The sequence below is a fragment of the Myotis yumanensis genome, unplaced genomic scaffold (genome assembly GCF_028538775.1).
Source record: "Myotis yumanensis isolate MYYU_CA2020_CCGP unplaced genomic scaffold, mMyoYum1.0.hap1 SCAF_15, whole genome shotgun sequence".
NCBI lineage: Eukaryota > Metazoa > Chordata > Mammalia > Chiroptera > Vespertilionidae > Myotis > Myotis yumanensis.
In genome coordinates, this window is record NW_027223766.1 from 41,271,315 (window position 1) to 41,294,727 (window position 23,413).

The 23,413-nt window shown below is 44.1% G+C and overlaps 1 protein-coding gene across 5 annotated transcripts in view; it reads left to right on the plus strand.

The window, feature by feature from the left end:
* NCALD (neurocalcin delta) overlaps positions 1-23,413 on the plus strand; it is a 316,714-nt gene that overhangs the window by 253,575 nt on the left and 39,726 nt on the right. For 2 of the 5 annotated variants that reach the window (XM_070392671.1, XM_070392673.1), the window contains one exon: positions 10,794-10,952. The exons of 2 other annotated variants lie outside the window; for them this stretch is intronic. The gene's annotated coding sequence lies outside the window, so the exon portion shown is untranslated. Of the gene's footprint in view, positions 1-6,029; positions 6,104-10,793; positions 10,953-23,413 lie in introns of all 5 variants that reach the window. One more of the 5 variants, XM_070392672.1, reaches the window with a different exon arrangement.

Below are 23,413 nucleotides of genomic sequence, written 5' to 3' on the forward strand. Positions count from 1 at the left end.
TCAAGTTAATGCAAGGCTATGTTGTTCTTATTTTTGATGTTCTTTATTAGTTTCTGAATTCTGATTGTGTTTACTTTACTCTGGAGATGAACATTTTGAACAGTATTTAACTTCAGTGATAAGTGAGTAATTGTGGGTGCATCAATGATTTCTCAATAGCTTTCAATGAGTGAATACTTATTTAACTTGCTGGCATTAGATATGACTATTTTTGGTCAGAGTCTCCATGGAGCATTTTCTAAAAAGTGTACTAAGGCAAATCTATTGAGACATCATCTCATTTAATTTATCTCATAATTATAACTCAGAGTTCATAGTCTTAATATCCATAGAAATATGCTAATTGCTTTGCAATTCAAATGAGCATGGAATAGGACCAGGCTCTCTGTTATTGAAAAGCACAGTCTTTGGTGGGGGAACTTTGATGTTTACTTTTTTTTTTTTTTTTTTACTCAAAATAAGGAATTCTCATTATACTTTCCCAAGTAGCTTTCTTGATGCTCTTTCTATGATGTTTTAAATTAAGGTTATAAAGTGACCGTATTCAAGGCTGTTATAAAATAGACTGGATTCCAGCAGTATGAGAGATAAGAGCAAAGTATCAATGATCAAGTTCATCATTAGAAGAAAACAACCTATGCTACAATAGCAGAGATGCTTTAGAATCCACAGGTCTTTTCTTATGGCAAAATACGCGGGGAAATGGCTCTCATCAGAATCATCTACTTACAACAAGGAGACTGTGTGACTTCAAGGTCAAGTTTGTTTCAGCTTCAAAAAATACTAGCAAGGAATGATTTACTCTAGGAACTTGGCTGTTGCATTATCCACTGTTTCGTGTGTAGTTTCAGGGATTTTAACCTTTTGGGTGTCATGAACCTCTTTGGCAGGGTGGTGAAGCCTATAGACTCTTCTCGGAATGCTGTTTTTTAAATGCATGAGATAAGGTCTGCAAGGTTACAAAGGAAACCACTCTTATTGAAATATGTTGACCAATTTTTTAAAAATTGTGAATTTGTGCTCTATTAAATAATACCATCATTTGAAGTAGTGATGAGAGTAAAAGGAATTTCGAGATAACTATAATGATATGATATGAGAATATCTGCCATTTTCCTTGGCAACAAAATCACAGGTACTGTGGTTTGTGACGTCCATTTTAATGACAATAAATACTAAATTTCAGTTTGAGGTTAGTGAAACTAAAGATGTAGTATTTTTTCCATCCAAGTTCCTGGATCCCCTCACATTCTTTCTACCCCTGAGTTTAATGATATGTGATGCCAAAAGGTCATAGAACAGCATCAAACAAAATCCACATCGTCATTTCCACGTTCAATTTCACCACATCCGATTTTATTCTCTGAAAGGGTGAGTTTCCCAGAGTATTCTGATTTCTGTGTGAAAAGGAATGATATGTCCGTATAGCTACCAAGCTGTAACTTTCTCTTATTTTTCTCCTTGAAATCCATAAGTAATCTTACGTGACTTGGATTGAGGAATTCTTACCTGGTTAGATAGGGGTTAAAAGGAAAAATGCATAGTATTAATGCAAGTTATGCAAGTTAAAACCATGGACCACAGAAGACTATAGGTACTGACGAAGGGACTTGTATCCACTCAGAGAAAATAAGCAAGTAGTACTTAGATGAAGAATGCAGAATGCTATATGAGATCATAGCCGAAGGAATAGTCTAGAAGGTACTTTGTGCACAATACTTGAAACGTGCATTAAAGAACTTATGTAACTTCCAAGTTTAGTGTAAAGCACATGTGTGAATTGATAAATTGTCATGTTAATTCCAGTCAGTCAGGATAGAGCCTGGAGGTTTATCTGCCTGAGGGCCCCAGGCCAAAACACATTCAAAATGATGTGGGGAATGGAGACATTTCCCAGGTACTTTGAACTCAGACTCTTACTTGACTTACTGGATATTTAAGAACAAGAAAGGAGCCCTAGCCAGTATGGCGCAGTGGTTGGAGCATCAGTCCACGGACTGAAGGGTCCCGGGTTCGATTCCACTCAATCCCTGCCCCAGCAACCAATTGATCTCTCTCTCTCTCTCGCTCTCTCTCTCTCTCTCTCTCTCTCATCAATGTTTCTCTCTTTCTTTCTCCCCCCTCCCTTCCACTCTCTCTAAAAATCAATGGGGAAAAATATCCTCAGGTGAGGATTAACAACAACAAAAAAGAGCAATAAATGAGGCATTAATATTATTGTTTAGTGGGACTGTGTAAGTCATTGTCTCATACTCCGTGTTACATTGAATTTACAGAAGATACTGCCTCCGTTTTCTCTCCAGCCAGTCAGGTTACTTTGCAGTTGGTTGGCCGATGTCCCGTAGCATTGTCTTTCTAACCTGCGTTGGAGTGTCCAAAGCCATCCTTTCTCAGCGTGAGAGAATGGGAGCTATGACGTTTCACACAAGCTGTTGTTTAAACTCGATCCAAATCCCTAACATCTGAAATGAAAGCTTAGCGATTTTTCTCACGTGTTCTCTGGGAAATTACGAAAAAGGATTTTCTCAAACGTTTCTTATTCTTTGGACTCGAAAAGAACACCTGCTTTGGAGGCTTTTATGAAGAAACTGGAAAAAGTCTAAAAACAGCTCTGACTCCCGGCTGCACTGTTTGATGGCAGGTGTTTGAAATTTAAATTCAGAAAGGAACATGCCATTATTTTTTTTTCATGAAATCAACTGTTATTTAAAGGCACCCTGTGATGGAATGCTAGTTAGCATTCCAAAATATGGCATTTTTTATTGTTTCCAGAAGTGATGCCATAAAAGTTAGTGCTCATTTAGACTCGGATATAAAAATTATATGATGAATATTTAAATTCAGTGGAGCCACATTCTCCATACTAAAGACAGTGTGTCCTTTTTATCTGCCGTGAGCTTTCGGTTTTTTTGGACATCTTTCTATAACTGCCTTCAATTAGGGACACAGCATCCTTTTCAAATTCAGTTTACACTAATGTGAAACATAGTATACTCAGCTAATGTTAAAGTCCTAGATTTGATTTTCAGGAAAGAAATCTCTAGTCTGAGAGATATTCCAGCTGCTGCTTGTCCTAATGGAAGTATTGTCGGTATTTCCTGAATTCTGTCCCAATGACTGCAGGAAAACCAAAGGCAGCATACGGCTGTTAGGAAAGATGAGTTTTTAAAAGGATGATCCTATATTGTCTTTACTTTGATGATTTTAAACCTCATCCATTAGAGATAAATGTCAAGAAGAGTGTTCTAATATTTGGCTGTCTGCTCAGCTGCCTCCCACAGCCTTTCATGTGATTCAGACATCTAAAACCATGACCAATTGTGTGATGGCCATATTTACAACATCTTTGGCGATGAAATAAAAAATAGCATCCCACAAGCTATCCCATCCCACGCCTTCCCACGTCTCACCACAAATCAGGTGCAGCATGAGGTAACATCATCCAAACCGCAAGTATTTATTAACTGGCTACTGCATCCACAGTATTAGAGTCGGCTTTTTGGTTCCCTCCCTCAGCTGGTCCTTGAGTGGTCTATCTCAATGGCCTTCTGAGATTTGTTTGCCTGCCTTTCAGTGCAAACATTCAGTCTTCCATGTGTTCAACAAGTTTTGAGCACCTACTAGATACCAGGGTCCCCTACCATCATGGAACTTGCAGTCTAACAATATAGGCAACCTGCCCAGAGATCTATGTGTATCAGCAGCCAAGGTTTCTCTCCTACAACTGTGCTGGCCAGTGAAATAAAAAAAGGAGAATCCTCACTAAAAGGAAAAACACACTAACTAACATCAAAACAAAAGACACAAGCAAACAACCTGGGAACTACTAGATTTTACACCAGAATCAAACCTTAGAAGAGACATTCTTCAGCTGGTGAATAGCCAGCCTAATGTGTAAGTCATCTGCTCATATCAGTGACAAGGATTCCAGATCAGTATGCCCAGCCCTACTGCCAGTGGGCCAAAGGCTATCTATCTGTCCTCCAGTTCAGAGGAAATGAGACTTGCAGGTACAGACCTAGAGACTGATTTTTTTAGTGCAAATACTCTGTCTTATGCAAATAGCGAGAGCCTTTCCATTTTATGAAAGGAATTCTTAAGTTAGTGGTGCCTAAGTATATCCGTAGCATCTTCCCTGTACAAACCCAGTCAAGATCAGCTCACTACTGTACTAAATCACCCCATATCCCAGTGGCATACCACAGCACTGTTCACTTCCTGCTCACCCACAAATCGGATTTGGGAGAAGCTCTCTGCTCCACCGGTTACCCAGGGATTCAGGCTCCTCTATCTAATATAACTGGGGACAAATCCTGTCGGGAACCACCTGCAGGTGTTCCTTCGGGCAAGTTCCCTAGGTCACAGTTTTCTTACCTGGATCATGTTAGTATCTGCCTTATGGATTTTTAAGTGAACTTACTTGGCAATGTCCTGTGATCATTAATTTTCTACCTCTGGCAGGGCTGCCACCACCACCACCACCATCCCCCTAGAGGCCAGGAGGTACTACTGCCCTAGCTGGAGGAGGTAATGTCTCTGGTGTTATGAAAACAGCTAACATTTAGAGAGTCTTATAAGCTCTTTTCAAAATAACTTTTTTCTTCCCTTCACAACATCTCTTTTTATAAATGAGGAAACTGAGGCACAGAGAGCTTAAGCAAATTGCCCGGTGTCACATGGTACATGATGGAGCTCTGGGTGTTTGGCTCTCGACTCCTGGCTCTTTTATTCACTGTGTTATACTGCCTGTCAAGCTGGAATAGATCGTGGTTTTCCTAGAAGTAACATTGTATGTGGTGACAGATTGTAGTCTACAAAAGTGGCCACGTAATTATGTCTACGTCCACATGCTCGTCTAGACTCTTGACACTCTCCATCAAGAGGTAGAGTCTACTGTCCTCCTCTTGAATCCACAGGCGCTGTGATTGGTTCAACAGATAGAGTGCCGTGGGAGCGATGCTAGGTGACTTCCAAAGCTGGATCATAGAAAGAATACAGTTTCTTTCTCTCTCGGCTATTTTTTCTATTTCTCTTACACACGACACTTGCCCTTGGAAACCAGCTCCCATACTATGAGGAAGCCCATACCATGTAGAGCAAGCATGTCAAATTCAAAGGCTAACACGGGCCAAATAAAGGAGGCATGTGGCCTGCAGGCCACGAGTTTGACATGCTTGATGTAGAGAGACCACATGTTGGAGTTAAAGCCAACACTTCCCGCGAAGGTCTCAGCCAACAGCCAGCATCAACTGTCAGGCGTGTGAGGGGACAATCCTCAGAGGATTCCAGGCCCCAGCCATCAGAGCCCCTTAAGCCCTCCTGATGCCAAGGAGACCAGAGATGAGCCATTTCTGCCCGGCCAGCCCTAAATTGCAGATTCATGAACAAAAATAAAAATTGTTGTTGTTTTAAGTCCATAAGTTTTAGAGTTATTTCTTAGGCAACTAGAATAACTAGAACATATGGGGTAATTAGAGATGACTGGAGAACTGTATAGAGGAATAAACTTTAAGTATATACAGATCAAATAATATTTTGTGATTTGGCATAAAGAGCTAATCTAATTAAAGTTATTTCTGAAGGAAACTGAGCCTTCCGGGACTCCTGCCCCTAATCAATGCACACCAGGGCTTGGAGGGTCTGGGGGGTGGAGGCTAGAGAAGCCCTTGTTTTAGCCCTCACCGCCCCTCTCCCAGAATCAGTGCCAAATAAGAAGGAACAAGTAAAGTTAAAAAGAAGAAAGAAAAGACATTTCAGCTACCAATCAAAGTATAAACAGCTTCGGTCCACACCTGTTTGTGAATTTGGAACAGTATCTTACATATTAATGCTGTTGCTGGTCTAGAAGATTCGGGCTCCACAGAAACCGGCCTCCATGCTTTAGTAAAGCCTCCCCCATTGCCCCCTACTTTCTGGGACCCTCTCTGCAGGACAGTCCAGTGCCCATGGCAGTTCCTGTATCATTTTCCCTTGGTCACTGCTTAGTCCTCCTTCTCTGCCTAATCTGCTGCCTCGTTTTCTATTATTAGATCCTGCAATCTCCTTGACACTCTCTTCTGTCCCATTTCCAGTGCTTCAAGGCCAGGGAATTCCTCTCGGTCAGGTAAGATTTAGCTCCTTTAGCAAAGCCTTTCCCTTTTGACAAAGCTGCCAAAATGGCAGCTGTCCAACTGGCTTGTGGCTCCATATGTTGGTCAATCCTAGCACGTGGAATCCCCAGACATATTGTCCTTGTGCCCTCACTCAAGGAGGCATCTCTGGTTCTCCTGCAGGAGAGAAACCAACACCCCCGACTCTCTTCTCACTTACTTAAATGTCACCCCCTCCTGATGGGCTTCCCGCCTTCCCTTTAGAAAGCTAATTGGCTTGTTTGATCAGTCACATATTATTTCAATGTTTATTAACCTCATATGGTGAGCCCTGAAGTTAAGCACCTACAAAAAGATTTCTTTGGTATCCAAGGACTGGTAAGGTTCCTCCAGCTGCCTCTTATTTGCTTACTATAGACACCAGGCAGATGTGGTCCAGTCATCCAGACCTTTCAGTGACCAATACATGACCCACCTCATCCAAGATTTTCCAGCGAAGTAGGATACTACAAGGGTAGTAGGTCCAGCCAGTCTTTGAAAAGGTTACAGTCCTGCTGGGTAACACAGGCAGCTGGGGTCCAGAGCTATGTCTGCTTTATTGGTTACGATCTCTCATAAGGCCTAGAGTAGTGCTGGACACATAGTACTCACTGATTATAATCTCTGGTAAATGATTAATGAATAGATTGACTACAGAAGGATATGTGGCAGTGAGACAACTGTATAGAAGAAGTGAGTGATGAAGAACATTTGGCATGACCTACGGGAGTGAAAGGATTGTCCATGAGTAAGAAACATCTTAAATATGTCCTGGCAACAGAAATAGGACACCCTATATGGGATCAAGAAACTGGTTGTGGGGTGGGAGGGGGGGATCCTTACAATCCACAAGGTTGGTCTATGGAGGATCTAGAATTGGTCAATTTAAGATAGGCTGGATTTGATCTGATAGATAGCAGGAAGCTAAGAAAAGGCTAGGAGCTAGTGAGAGATGTATGTATGAAACAGTGTAATAATACTTTAATCACTCTTTTTCCTTTTGCTGTAGACAATTTACTTTTAAAATCCTGAATATTTATTGTGTTTCCTTTTCTTCTATTTTTCTCATAGAAAAGTTCTAACTTTAAATATAAAAACATGAATTCTTCTTTTGCCCTCAGTACTGAGTGGCCTTTGTAACTGTAGCTTAGAGATATCTGTAGGGAGAGCTGTATCTTTTTTCTTTAAGTATAAGTGTATCCCATGAAATATTTGGGACATATACTAAAGCATTCTTGGTAGTTTAACTAAAATTCAGATTTAACTGGGCATCCTCTATTTCATCTGGCAGCCCTACCACTAATCCTAGTCATGGACACTTTCCAGAAGGTCCAGGCTGTCAAATTTGGATATCTGGCCACCATAAATGGACAAGAATAGAGGGCAGGGGGTGTGCCTTATTATCCTCATCTTCCTTCGAAAGTCTAGCGCAGCACTCAGCACTCACAGTTCTTTTTCAAAGGAGACTAACCTTGGTGCTGGCCACATGGGAGTTGAAGGAGGGGAGAGCCTGGGCAGCAGAACTGACATGCCCTGGGTAGACCTCCTCAAACCCATGGTGATGAGTCGTCCATGCTGACTCACTGCCCATGGTCTCCATCACCTGTGACATCGATGGTGATGTCAGGGGCTGGAAACTGTATCTCACAACCTACAGATGTCTCCGTCTTTCTCTTCTTTCTAGCTTCATGGGTGCAAACCTCGCTTCAAATATCATGAGTTACTGTGAAGATTTTTTTAATTAACTCACATTTCCCCGCTGGTTAATGTGATCATTTCAGAGTTACATCTCCATTGTGGGTTGATTTTTTTCTTCCCAAAGGTAATAAGTTAATGAATTATGCACAAGGGAAGTTTCTACTTCAAGGAAGCTTGTAAAATGAAAGAACACTTTGGTTCTTTCATTGTAGGTCCCCATTTTTTTTAAAGTCAGGGCACACCTGTTTCCAGGAAATGGTTTGTTAATAAGTTAGCATGGGCTTTGTGGGAGTGTGCCAAAGAATCTTCAAGATGTGTTCTTTTCTTTTTATTTATTTTCCCAAATTGCTATCTGAGGAAAGACATTAATGGGAGGAAAGCGCAGCAGCCATCTATTGGTAATTAGTGCGTCTATGGTGTCTGCTTCATTGCATTCCACTCTGGCTCATTACTGATAATTACTGGGGCTTTCTTGGCGATGTTTAAGAGGCAGACCACTCAAATCCCCTTGCTTGTCATGGAAGCATTTTAACTTCGCCTAATACCCCATGGCCGTCTGGATTAGTCATTTCCCATTACCATCTTTGAGGTCCGTTAGTATTAATCCCTCATTACTGGGTGAGAAAACCAACCCCCAAGAACAGGTGGTAATCAGTCAGGTCCATGACTACTAAATCTCTTTCCTCCACTTGTCATCTTTCACCGTCTTCTTGGGTGTCTGAAGACCAAAATTTAGAAAAGGTGTTTCCATTTGCATAGCTAGCCCTATGTTTAGGAAATGAGTATTCATCTCTACTCTCATGTAAGAATTGCCAAGCGCTTTAATAGCATGCCAGTGGTGGGGTCTCTTTCCCAGGCATTCTGAGTCCTTTAGTTTGGGGTGCAGCAATGGCATAGGGTTTTTGTTTAATAGTAATAATCTTCCATGATGCTATGTGCAAGGAGCGTTGAGAGTGCAGGCCCAGGCAAAGTAAGCAGAGGTTCATGGGATCTGAAGTTCCAAATCCGACTCAGCAGTCTCCTCCTACAGGTCTTCGCCATCCTACCAGTAGAGCCCCTGCATATGGGGCCTCTGGAGACATATACATGTAGCCTGGGTGAAAGCATTGTGTTACCAGAAAGGACACATTAGCACAGAGTGGTTTACCAGTTAATCCCAGCAGAAGGGCATCACTCTGATGACGGGACAGGGAGAGAACAAACCTAGGGTATGATGTGTTGACCAGACGGTAAAGGAGGGGTAGAGGAGGGAACCCTGAGCTGCCCCAGGGTCATGACCATGTGGAAGTACCATGTCTCTGGGCAGTGGTTTCAGAAAGTGAATAGGTAAGGGTTGGGGGAGGGAATCAAGGGAGGCTATTGGGTCAGAGCAGCATGCACTCTGAGGTCAGACTGACTATTATTTAAGCTCTGTGACCTTGGGCAGGTTATTACTTCTTAAATGATCAGTTTCCTAATTTGGAAAACAGGTAAAAATTGCAGCCAGCTCTTCTTTGGTGGGACCTGGAACAAGATACTACTATATGATATAATGCATCAGTGTGCACTGGCCTTCTCAGAGTCACTGGATCTCTGTTAAGTTTTCTTGATTAAAATGGGAATGGACCATTACCCTCTCCCAGGTAACTAATTCTCACAGGGAAATACAGCTTAGATGTAAGGTGGTGAGCCATATGTTGACACGGAAGCAAGAGTGGATAAAACCTTAGAAGGGAGTCCCTTGACCTCAGAGCTGTAGGGTGAAGCTGGGGAGCCCAGGATCAGACTATGCCCGTGGACCAAAGGATGAGGACAGGCACCCGGAAGCTAAATGACGTTGGGACAAGACTTGGCTCAAAGAGCACAGAGAGCTACCAAAGTCAGAGGCTATGGAGCCACATCCCAAGAAAATCCATGACCCAGAAACCAGGAAAGGTGCCCAAAGTTGGAAGAATTGGTTTCAGGAATAGCCTATGAACAGTCTTCAACCAGCATAAGGATTAAGCCACATGTAGTGTTAGATTAGACAAACCACTGTGTTGAAAATAAAACTATTTGAAATCAGGACTTGAGGGAAATCTGGACTGTGGCTGACTGCCCTGTGCCCTGGGGAAGACAAAGAAACTTGGAAGTTCATGCCATTTGCCAAGTGGGTCGAGAGTCCCTGTTGTCCCCAGTGACAGTGGCACACACAGACAGGCCACTCACTCTAACTTTCTTTAGTAAAGAAATAGCAACTATTTGCTATCCTCCTTCTTTGCAGGAAGGCAACAAGGCATTTACCTAGGGAATCTGGCTTTTTTTTTTTTCTTTTCTAAATATGTTTTTATTGATTTCAGAGCGGAAGGGAGAGGGAGAGATAGAAACATCAATCATGAGAGAGAATCATCGATCTGCTGCCTCCTGCATGCCCCCCACTGAGGATCAAGCCCAAAACCCGGGCATGTGCCCCCACCAGGTGTCGAACCATGACCTCTGGGTTCATGGGTTGATGCTCAACCGCTGAGCCACACCGGCCGGGTGGGGATCTGGCATATTAAATCATTTTTTCTATGTAAATTGTTACTATCAGAGAATAAGAAGCAGCCTATTTACAAAGAGACTGTTGGTGAGGGAGAAGGTCCATAAAAAAGATAATTACAATACTTCTGGCTAATGGTTATAATGCCAGCTCTAGATGAGATGTTTTTAAGGGAGTTAGTCTAGAAAGCCAGGCAGGGTCAGCTGTTTGGGGCTCTTGACTGGAGAGACGATGAGTAAAAGAGAACCAACTGATGCCCCTTGGCTATCCCAAAGCTGTCCAGCATCTGCACAAGAAACATGGGTGATCGCAGTGTCCAGTTGGAGGGCGCAGGGACGCATAGCAAGTTTCCCGAAAACCAATGCTTTCTCTCTGAAATGTATGGCCACGAAGGATGCATTTCTGGGATCTGGTGTTTCCTGGCTCATTCAAATAAAATGATAATGTTAGGAACCTTCCAACTACAGGATTCTTCTGCATTCTCGATGACAAGAACAGCCAGAGCCTCGTCCATCTGCTCATGATCTTCGCTCCCGTTGCTTGAATCCTATTCCTGGGCTGCTGGGTCTTCCATCCGTGCTCAACTGCGCCCCCTTCAGTCCGCTGGCCAGCATTATCCTGTGAATGTAAGTGGCTCCGCCCAGGTTAATGAGGTTATGATATTTTCCCCCCCTCTGTGGTGGCTAATTTTGTTTGAGATTTCACAGTGCTTCTACATTTATATATGTAAAAGAGGCACGTTTTCCCCCATGTCCGCAAGTGTCTCAGCAAAAAAAGAGAATTTGCATTCACCTCCCATCATGCCTGCCTGTTTCAGATTTGAAAAGCTGTGGGTCAGTGTGTGAATGTGTGTCAGTGAGACGATCCTACATTAGTTCCCAAAGGAAAGGAAATGGCTGTTCTCGCTTAGGTTTTGGAAATATCCAGAGTGTGCAGGGCAATATCCACATAAAACAGCGGTTCTCAACCTGTGGGTCGTGACCCCTTTGGGGGTCGAACGACCCTTTCACAGGGGTTGCCTAAGACCATCGTAAAACACATATATAATTACATATTGTTTTTGTGATTAATCACTATGCTTTAATTATGTTCAATTTGTAACAATGAAATTGGGGGTCACCACAACATGAGGAACTGTATTAAAGGGTCACGGCATTAGGAAGGTTGAGAACCACTGAAAGCTCATGGGTATATTTTAATTCATTTTCTTTATGAAGAGGGAGAACCAGGTCCATCAGCACGTCACTAATGGACTGTTAAAAATACAATAAACATGAGTCTTAGGATTTAGATAAGTTGGGCATAGAACTTCAAGTTTAATATGAACAGGATTCTTATAAGATACTTGGAATGTGGACATTGGTTTGCTTTCCAATTCTTACAAATTGCCGCACATTTAGTTCCTGAAACAACAGATTGATTCTCCTACAGTTTTGGAGGTCAGAACCTGAAGTGGGTCAGCAGGACGGAGTTCCTTTCTGGAGACGCTGGGGAGGAATCTGTTTCCTTGCCTTTCCCAGCTTCTGGGTTCCCGCATCACCGACCTCTGCTTCTGTTGCCACATCTTCTCCCCTGACGCGAGCGCTCCTGCCTCCCTCTTATCGGGACCCTTGTGATAACACTGCCCGCCTGGAAAATCCAGGCGAGCCTTCTGTCTCCAGACTCTTTGTTATAGCTGCCAAGTCTCATCTGCCACATGAGGTAACACGCTCACAGGGTTCAGGACGTGGACGTCTTCGCGGCCCATTATTCTGCCACGACAGATAACGTCACTTCCCTTCTCCGATCCATTTTCTCACTGGTCTCCCCCAAAAGCTGAAAGAGCTCAGCCCAGCTCTGACCGGCAGGTGTGGACTGTGAAGGCGAACGTGCCAACCTGCAGAAAGACCCGCTACGAGGAGGCCTCCATCCCAGGGAAACTTCCAGTGGGCACCACATTGATGTTTTCTCCCTTTCCCGCTAGAGTCTTGCAAGTGTAACATGTGGCCCACCACACAGAAGCAAGAGCTGCGGAGGTAGCATTCATGAGCTCCAGGGCTCCGGAATAAAGAGGTTCAGTCTCCCAGCCTGTCCCTTACTGAGTCTGCAATCTTACACACGTTCCTTATTTAATCAAACCTCAAGTTGGGTATCTGCTAAACAGAGATAATGTCCATAATTGCTGTGAGATTACAAAAATAAAGCGTGCAAAATGCTTAGCACATGCCTGGAGGTCAGTTATTGCCCCGTGAGTGGTGGTCACGGCAGGGATGCTCTTGCTCTGGGCTGCCCAGGACGCCAGAGGTAAAGAGTGGACACAGCAGGGCAGAGGGCACTGGGAGGGAGGGAGCTGCAGGTCTAGCTAAAGGCCAAAGCCATCTCTGTGTTAATAAACGAGGCAGACCACCAGCATCGTGCAAAAGAAATGGAATTCTGTGCTTACATTGAACTTGCAGCTTTTGCACATGCAAAGTCTGAGAACTGAGTAATAAGACCCGGAATGGGAAGGCCAACCCCAGATGGAATGGTCTAGAATGTGACCTTCTCAATATCCTAAGGGAGGAGTCCTCATTAGCTCAGTCCATGGCAACTGCCTTAGGCTGATTCTTTGTAACATTTATAGCTATATGAATCATTTGTTTGCTGGCTTATTCTTTTTTTTTTTTTTTTTTGATTTTTTACAGAGAGGAAGGGAGAGGGATAGAGAGTTAGAAACATCGATGAGAGAGAAACATCGATCAGCTTCCTCCTGGGTATGTGCCCACAACCAGGGTACATGCCCTTGACCGGAATCGAACCTGGGACCCTTGAGTCTGCAGGCCAACATTCTATCCACAGAGCCAAACTGGTTAGGGCGTGCTGGCTTATTCTTAAGTAATGGGTAATACTATTTTATCCCAGAGTGTGGTTTCAGCTTTATTCTCAATAAACCACTTTATTGTCATTCTAAATCCTGATTTTAAAATCCTTCTCCAGATGTTATATGTGTGATGTTGGACCAAGCGAATTCTACCTACAAAAGCACTGGTGTTCATTACATATTCGCTCTAAGCCAGTCATTGCTTGTGCCAACTGCCTAAAATACACTTTACTATTTATTCCATGCACTCATTCGATTATAATTCTAATTGACTCTACAGATGACAAACTGAGGCTTCAAAAGTCTGAGTAACTTGCCAGACGTACAGCACTTGTAAGTGGTTCAGCCCAGAGTCCAATCCAGATCTTTCTGTCTCCAAGCCCCAGATTCTGGAACTTCCACGGAGAAAAACTAAGAGATAATAAAAAATATCAGGAACAACAAAAATTACTTCTGAAATGGAAAAAAATGTCCATAAATGGAAGAAAATGAATTTCAGAATTACATGTCGATTATGATGAGATTTTTGTAAACTAAATAGGAATTACATATAGTTATATATGTTATACTACAAATACAGTAATATATATTTTAAAACTTTTTTGAAAACTGATGAAAGCTATGGGTCACTTTTCCTTTAAAATGCATATGCAGCCCTAACTGGTTTGGCTCAGTGGATAGAGCGTCAACCTGCGGACTCAAGGGTCCCGAGTTCGATTGCAGTCAAGGGCACATGCCCGGGTTGCAGGCTCGATCCCCAGTGCGGGGCATGCAGGAGGCAGCCAATCAATGATTCTCATTCATCATTGATGTTTCTATCTCTCTCTCCCTCTCCCTTCCTCTCTGAAATCAATAAAAATATTTTAAAAAAATAATTAAATAAAATGCATATGCAAACATGCACACAAAACTTCACACACAACTTCAAGCGGTTCATGTTAGGTATCTCGAATACATATATATTACATGTACAGAAAAATCTGGAAGGACATACAGCAAATTGTTAATTACACTCTTTGAGGAATAGGATTGTAAGATATTTTTCACGTGATCCTTTATGTGATTCTGTTTTGGTTGAATTTATTTCCAATGAGCATGTCTTATTTCTGTAACTAAGAAAAATTTAAGATTATAAATGGAGTCCAAGTGTTTCCCATTTAAAATGGGATTTACTGTTTATTTTTTTTTTCTGATGACCAGGCTTCTAGTGTTTTCTTAAGTCATAACTCAGAGAGGATGGATAGACCTCTGAAAAAATGTAAAGAATGCCTTTGTGAATGCACTCAATAGAGGCTACATAGTGGAAAAAGAAGCTTTCCCTACAAGTTAAGATTAACTGAAAAGTAGGCGTGTTGGAGATAGGGCTGCAGGGCCCTGAAATAGCATTTTCCGAAAGTGTTATCAGTGTTCTCGGCTGTGAAGGCGGCGTGTGCACGGGACTTTCAGAGAAGTTCTTTAGTGAGAACTGAAAGGACCTATGACAGGTAATACGTGCTCTGTAATAACTGAACGTAAACGAGGTGAATGCTACATTGCAGTGGGAAAAAGCCAAGTCAGTTACAGGAGAGGTCCGTGTGCTAAGCGAATTATCCTTGGGCTATCGTGTAAATGCTTCCTAAGCCTCATTTCCAGTCGGTCTGGCGCTAATTGAAAGGGCTGTTTCCAGAGCGCCTTGTTCTTGACTGAGGGAGTGAGTTTCCTTCTGCTCCCACCTGCTCTCTTTCGCTGTCCCCTGGGTTGTGGTGTCAGCATGATCATCTTACAGAGTAACGCTGGGTCTGGAAGACACTTTCTCTCCCCACTCCCACCCCTCCCCCATACAGACATCCCTGTCTCTCGTGCAGGGACTTTCCATCCAGCTTTATAATGAAATCGGATTCTGAGTGAAAACCAAGATTCCGGGCACCATTTACTTTTTTCATTGAGAAAAAAAAATCATGTATTTTAAAAAAGGAATCTGTAATATTGCAGCCTGATTTAATCTTGGTATATTAGTTTTTGTGTCAGTTGGGTGTTTATTTGTTTCTAAATTTATTTTAATATTAGTATTTTTTTTAAAAGGAATAAATGTACAGTGAAAAGTAAGTCATTTCCTACCCCAGGCCATTAGATCCCGAAGCCTGTTGGGGTTTGACAATAGCTGGAGACCCCAGGAACTCACTCAAGGATTGTAGTGAGCATCTTCCCACGGCAGCACATCTCCAGAACAGACCCCTCTCCCCCACGCCAGTTTCATGTAGCAACTGCAGGAGCAGCAAGTATTTAGGAAACCCTTTCGGTCCGCACCAGGGTGGTAGGTAACAAAGGGCAGGACTTCTCTCCACTGCCCTGGCCAATCTGAAACTGGAATCTGCAAACTGCTGTTGGTTCTTCTCCCTGGATGCGATGGGAGTGCTGTTTGCATGGAGTGCTGTGTACAGAAGTGCTTGTAAGGATGTTATATCATACATCCTTCCCAGAGGTTGGGACCAGAGAAGGGTGCAGAGCCCTTTGCACACCGCTCTGCAGGATTAGGAGCTCCCTGCACGCTGGGACGAGGAGCCTGACAGCTAACTTTTGCCGGCGCCATCGCAGGTCTGAGCTCCCTGCGGGAGGCAGTCCTATGAGTAGCAGGCCCTGTTAGAGGCAAGGAATACACGGTTGGAGTCAAGAGTCTCTGCTTCCGATTTATAACAACCTGGGTTTCCGTCCTGGCACAGCCACTTACTGATTTAATTTGGTAAAGTTTCTCACGATCTCTTAACATCTGTTCCCTTGCCTGGGAGATAGAGGTAATAGTATCTGCCTTGTCAAACCATTAGGAGGATTAAATGGGCGTGACATGTAAAGCACCTCGCACCGCAGTGAGGTGCTCTGTATGACATGGGTAGCATGAAAAGTCTTTCTTTTGACCCCCCCTTTCTCTGCCAGCTGCTGTCCTTCCATCCTACACCCCTTTTAAACAAAGCTTTTCCAAAGAGAGCCCCAACTACCCGTCTCCTACTTCCCTCCTTGCCTTAGCTCCTAACTGCATTCCCTGGGCTTTGGCCTCACCTCTCCAATGCTACTTTTTTTTTTTTTTTTTTTTTTTTGGTCAAGGTTGCCAGCGGCCATTGCATGGCTGAATGCAATGACATTTACCAGTGGCAGCAATTAATCAGCAGCATTTGATAGACAAGATTCCTCCTTCCTTCTTGGTATGATCTCCCCTCGGCCTCTGGACAACACACTTCTTTTGTGTCCTCCTGACTCAGTGACTGCTCCTTCTCAGTCTCTGTGGTTCAAGTTCCTGATATTTTGGGCAGTGCAGGGACCAGGACTCAGCGACAGCTACTTGTTTCTATCAATATTTATCCCCACAATGATACTACCTAGTCTTCTGGCTTAGAATACCGTCTTTGCCAGGGATTCCCAAATATCTGTTACCAGCCCTGAACGAAGTCCCAAATTCCAGACTCATACCCAACTGCCTACTGGACTCTCCACTTGAATGTCTAAGAGGCATCTCTTAGCACCATGAGTCTTTCAGGGTTTACCAGAGAAACAGAAGCAGTAGGATATAAGAATATGTATGTATGTATGAAAAAGATTATGGATACAGGCAAATTCCAGGATCTGCTGGGTGAATCAGCAAACTGGAAACCTTGATGTTTAGTTCCCATGTGAGTCCAAAGGCCTCAGAACCAGGAGACCTGATGGTCCAGTTCTTGTCTAAAGGCTGACAGTCCCCAGACCCAAGGAGAGACCATGTTTCAGTTTGATCTACAGGCAAGAAAAATGCCAGTGCTCCAGTGTAAAGGCAGTCAAGCAGGAAGAGTTCTTTTCCTGGTGGGAGGGGAGGAGTCAGCCTTTCTGCTGTGTACAGGCCTTCAACTGATTGGATGAGGCCCACACACAATAGAGAGCAATCTGTTTCACCTCCTCTACCCATTCAGATGTGAACCTCAGCCCAAAGCACAGAACACTCAGAATGATCTTTGACCAAAGAACTGGGCACCCTGTGGCCCAGTCAAATTGACACATAAAATTAACCATCCCATACAGCAAGTCCAAAAATTGGACTCCTGATCTTTGGGACAAACATTACTCTGCCTATACCTTCCCCTGACATTGGTTGGCAATGGATTCTTCCAGTTTGGCTCAAGCCAAAGACCTAGGAGTCATCCTTAACTCATCTCTTCCTCTCACATCTCACATACAACCTGTCAGAAGATCCTGTTTACCCTACTTTGCAAACATCCAGAATTCAACCATAGCTTGCTACTTCCATTGCTACTGCCCTAATGTGAGCCACATCATTGCTCGTGGAGACCTATTGTGCGCACATATTTAAAATTATTGCCACCAGCACTCCTGCTCTCCTTTGCTTTCATTTTATCCATAAGTACGTCTCACCTTTTATATACCACACTAGAGGCCTGGTGCATGAAATTCGTGCAGGGGTGGGGGGTTCCTCAGCCTGGCATGCAACGACGCCAGCGTCCTGTGCTCTGGTCTCTGGCCAGAGGCCCCTCCCTCCACACAGCCAGGGCATGGGATGCTGGGCCCCTGGCCCCTCCCTCTGCATGGCCAGGTTGCAGGACACTGGGTTCCTATCGCCAGGGGCAACCGCGAGCCCAGTGTCCCACACCCTGCCTCTGGCCAGAGGGCCCTCCCTCCACATGGCTGGGGCATGGGACACTGGGCTCATGTCGCCAGGGCGATGCCGCCAGCGTCACCCCCCACCATGGGCTCTGCCATCTTTGTCACAGAGTGACAGTTAATTTGCATATTACTCTTTTATTAGATAGGATAATTCCTTATTTATCCTGATTGGCATTTTTCTGTCTGCCTTGGGTAGAATGCCTAGAACAGTGCCTGCTTGTAGTATATGAGTCACAAATGTTTGTTGGAAGAATTGCTGTTGTAGAGATGAGAAAACTCAGTATATAGCCATTAAGCAATGTGCCAAGGTTACACATTAGTGAGAGTGAAGCTCTTCTGAAGTGATGCTTAACAGTCACAGGCCAGAAGCACTGATGTAACGATGCGTCTGCAGTACTATTGTTGGGCATCTCTTTTCCATCTATTTTTTTTTTTTCATTAAAAATAGACCTTACCCACTTAGCAGTGTGTGTAGACCAGTGCTCATTTACATAGTTGTGCTTGACCATGGGAAAAGGTTTATTCTCTTAATCTTATCTCTATGCCTTTCAGGCATCTGATAAGATCCCCTGGTTTTGAAATAACTTCACTTCTCAGAAATGAATGGACTAATGTGATGTCCCCCTTGACTTTTTTTAAGCTCATTAGAAGCCAAACCAGTTATCACTTTGGAGCTTTACTTATGAGTTAATCCTTTGATCATCTTATAATATGTATAATGGTATTAAATTATAAGAGAAAAGGGGATTTTTACTAACTATATCTTTGTATAACCATCCTCAAATATGAGATGAGCACTTACTCTGTGTGGGCTTGGTGATAGGTGGGGGTAATTAAGAGGCTTCTAGAAACTCCTGGTCTAATAGGGAAGTGTGTATGTATATTAGCTAGGATATTAATTCAGCTACTTTAACAGAGACTAAATAACAGTGGCGTAAACAAAATAGAAGGCTTCTCTCTCTCTCTCTCTCTCTCTCTCTCTCTCTCTCTCTCATTGTCCCCTAAGGTCCACTGGGACTCCACTCCTTCCAAAAATTAGACTCTTGATCTTTTGGACAAAAGTTACTCTACCTGCAACTTCCCCTGTCATTGGTTGGCAATGGATTCTTCTAGGTTGGCTCAAGCCAAAGACCTCGAAGTGATCCCTAACTCATCTCTTCCTCTCACATCTCACATTCAACCTGTCAGAAAATCCTGTTTATTCTACCTTCAAAACATCCCCTGTTGTGTTATTTTCATGATGACAGAATTGGCTCACACTCCCACATGCACATTCTGGGCCCTGGGAAGAGGAAGGAGGAAAAGTGAGCAAGTGGCTTCCTTTGAAGGAGATGACCCAGAAGTTGCGCATCTCAGTTTTACTCAGATCCCATTGGGCAGAACTTAGTCACATGACCATACTCAAGACAAGAGACTTAGTGTGAAAAAAAAGAGAAACTTAGAGTGTAGGGTAGCCACATGCCCAGCTTGGGGACCTGTGTTACTAAAAGGAAGGAGTGATTGACTGTGGGAGACAAATATAAGGCCCTGCTCAGCCACATCTGCAAATATTCCTGCTGCTCCAACGAGGAAGGTCTTCAAGGACACGGCTGCACCGCACCTTCTCAACACCTTGCTCATTGCGCGTGGTCAATAAATATTTGTTGATTGGGTGATTCGATTAATGTACTTTCATCCAAGAGATTTTGTGGAAGGATTTTATTATAATGCCTCAAACAAATACTGTTCAATCCCACGGTAAATACTTCAGAAAAAAAATAAATGGCAAAGGATCCATGGTCACAGATGGGTTCTCCGTACACTTACCCACCCCTTCATGCTAACCTTGGGAGCCCGCCATAGTAAAACAGGTGCAAACCATAGACTCGGGCTAAATGGTTTGTGTTGCAGTGGGTCAGCCGCTTCATTGATGCTCCCAGAGATGAAGCTACCTCCCGGCAAATCTGCAGACCTTCATTCTGGGAACTAAACGCCGGAGGTTAGCGTGGTTGCGTGGCGTACAGACTGCTTTCCTTTCCGAATTCATCCTGCTCCACCGGACCGGGTTCCCAGCCTTCCCCTCCCCCAGGTGGCAGTCCGGCTGGTAGAATTGTTGTCTCTAGTCCATGAGGAAATGAAAACGGACGCTGCTGGGGGAAGTAAATAGAGCAGCAGTAAAGCGTCCCTGCCCTGATCTGAACATCTGTTCAAACTTTTCGCAGCTCCCATGAGAAGGGGGCGGGACGCAGGCTTGGATCTATAAAGGAAAACCCCCATCCCCTGCACTCTGCTCACTGCCAATTTACGATCATTTGACCTCAAGCGGCCCTTATGATGCCTTTGAAGGGAAGCCAAGCTGGCTCAATAAATATGGTAAAACAAGAGGAGAAGGGCTGTTTGTCATATTCATGGGCGTGAACCTTTGCAGAACCTGGCGTCATGAGCTACTGAATTTAAATGACTGCTGCTTATGCCAGATGAGATATGGGTTCAGTATAGAGGGCACAGCCGCCCCTCAGTTTGAAACCTCAGGTTAAGGTAAAGTCGAGCTGCTCTGTACACTTGAAAGAAACAGCCTCCGCGCTACGGTGTTGGGATTGCGCCGGTGCACACCGGCCTTTCTTCACGTGTCTGGACGAGCAAGGCGTATGCTGAATCGGTTAAGACCGCCAGACGCTGTCCTGGAACTTGGCTACCGCAACCCAGATGTCAGTTTGCATTTGCTTTAGGGTGAACATTTGGCAGTATGGCCTTGGGCCAACCCTCTTCTCAGTGTGGAAGGCTCCGAGGAGCCGAATGCTCAGCTGGGCTCCCCACTGGCTCTTGTCTCCAGCTGCTTCAGGGCGCACTGGCCCAGAGGTAATGGGGCAGCGATGAGCATGATAAAAATAAAGTTCGTTGCTCGTCAGGCCAGCCAAGCCCCGGCTCTGTGTTCTTGGCATGACACATGGTTGGTGTATGAGTTGTTCCACTGGGAGAGAAGGGATGAGATTTCTCTAACCAGGCCTAATCTGTGGGTTGTCAATCAGCAGCTCATGGAGAATCGTGTCAGAACCAGGCTAACGGATGGGAGCCATGACCTTGGGTCAGCTTGTTTACTGACCCCATCTTGACTAAGCTTTTGGGGTCTGGTACAGCCTTGGAGACACAGCGTCAAAATGCAGGACTGGCTGCTTTTTACTGAATTACTAAGGGGGAGGTGGCAGGGGGCATCGTTAAATCAGGGGCCAGGTTGGCGCCTCCTCCGGTGTGCCCTCCCAGCGATACACTCTGAGCCTCAGATATTGCTGCCCAAGGCAAGCTTCGGGGGCAGCTGCACGGTTCCCCATTTTTTTCATACAAGGGGAGGAAATAATAGTGGCTACAGCTCCTGAAAATTCAGCCTGATAACCTGAAACGGTGACGACCCTTTTCTCATCTCATTTGGGGATTAATGTCTAGCTTTATGGCTCTCTGCTTCTTATTCTCCAGAACTCGTTGTATGGCTGAACTGAAGAGTAGGAAGGAAAAGATTGCCCTCCGGGCCCTGAGAGTCGGCTGGTCCCTAGGATATTCTCAAGACCTACCTGCAAGTCAGATGCTTTATTTCACTGCTTGCAGTTTCCCCTGCGTACCAGGGAATTAAAGGCAGTCTCTCCCCCTATTCCCCTCGCCCTCCCTTCCCCGTCCTCTCTCCCTCAGTTTTCTCGTCTTTAAAGATGCAGAAAAACTCTCTGGCATGTTGCCCAGGCTTCGGAGAGAGAATCTCTGTAAACATTTCTTCTAGCCATTGGCATAGAGGCACTGTATAAATCAACAAGACACTTTGTTGTAGAACTTCCTCATTATCAACATTCACTACTGTTTCTTATTATGAATGCTTCTTTGTCTTCAAAAAGCATTTCAGATTAAGCAATACTGTTATTGAAAATGCAGGAGGCACCTGCTTGTGGGCTTGGCTGGTAGAATTGCAGATGGTTGCCATGAATATTACAAAGCCAGGTTCCTGCAGGTGAGTTAAAAATAGTAATTTATGGATCACATTGTAGGTGGAAGTGGAGACTCAGCTTCCTTGCTATCCATTTGAGTCTCTGGATTTATCCTTTCTAGGGAAAAGAGCTTTGAGATCTACGTATGGCTCACCTACCCGATTCAGTTGGGATTGAGTTTTTTCTTAGTATTGGATGCATAGATTAAAATTTAATTACAAAATAAAAGTGTTCTGCATACGCTGTGTGCCAGAGCTATGCTGAGTACTGGAGATACATATATAAGAACCAGCCTTGCTATCGAGGTGTTCATAGCCCCTCCAGGGAACTTTTATCTGTCGACAGCAACTCTCTTGTAATGCAGTGAGCACTATAATGAAGATATACGCTAGAGACACAGGGTGGGGGTGGGATGGGATGTGGAATATATGGTGGGTAAGGGCACCTGGTCTTCGATGGCAGATTTATCGGGTTAAATCTGGACCTGCCATTATTAATTGGGATTAAAAGAAATACTGGGGTGACGAGGAAGTGCTCAAGACAGGGTCTGACACCTAGAACATGCTCAGTGGATGATCATTTGCAACTGATGAGTAAGCAATTGATCAAGGTTTATTTGGTAGAAGTCTGGGCAGCAGGAGGAAGCGTCGTGGAAGCTGAGACCACAGCAGGGGACATGTGTGAAGAGGCGAGAGCTCACGGCTGGTTAAGAAGAGCCTATCTCTTGTGTGGTTGGGGCAGGAGTGGGTGGAAAGAGGGTCAAGAGCTTTAGAAAAGACAGGGGCCAGATTGAGAATCAATTTGTAATGTCAGACTGAGAGAGATCAGCCCTCACATTGAAGACAGTGGGGGCGTTATTGGCGTTTGCAAGCAAGAAAGTGGCAGAGAGAGATGTGTTTTTAAAAAATAGCCTTTCTCATAGCTGAGTGTGAGACTGTCTGGAGGGGAGAGTAGTCAGAAAACGAGGACCCTAGTGCCAGCAAGAAGTTATGTCACATTCACTCCATCGGTATTTGGTGAAGGCCTATTGTTGGCATTTTGCTAAGAACAAATAAAGACAGAATGTGGGCAAGGGATGGAGAGAGGGAAAACAACATGTTTCTCTGAGCTATAACTGATCAGAACTGGAGACTCTCTGGAAGCAGGGGTGATGAAGGACAAGAGAAAAATAATTTCAAGGGAAAATGAGATATTTTGCACCACTGGAATTCAAAACACTTCATCAGAGCTAGGAAAGAAAGACACTTACTTTTCTTTTTGCTTTTCTCCTCCCCCTCCTTCTTGGGAAAGAAATCTCGGGGGCTAGTGACAGCCAGCTCTCTGAGCAGTTGGCCCACGGCCTTCTGAGATCAGGTCGGGCTCTGCATTAGCTTCCAGAGAGAAAATGAAAATTGAGTGGGCAGTGAGAAATGAACAAACAGCTTTGGACAATATTCTCGTGGCTCACCAGGGCCCCTTGAATGTTCAACCAATCTTCTTTTTAAAAGAGAAATATCAGTGGACTTTGGAAAGTTACTTTCCTGTCAAAGTGGAAATGTTATGAGAGACGATATTAAATAATGGAAAATGTGAGGTTATTGGATGAGAGGTCGGGGACGGGATCGAAGGCCATCTTAGGTTAACAGTCGAGTGAGTGGTGATGTGTAAATATTGACATGGAACCCAAGAGGAAATAAGG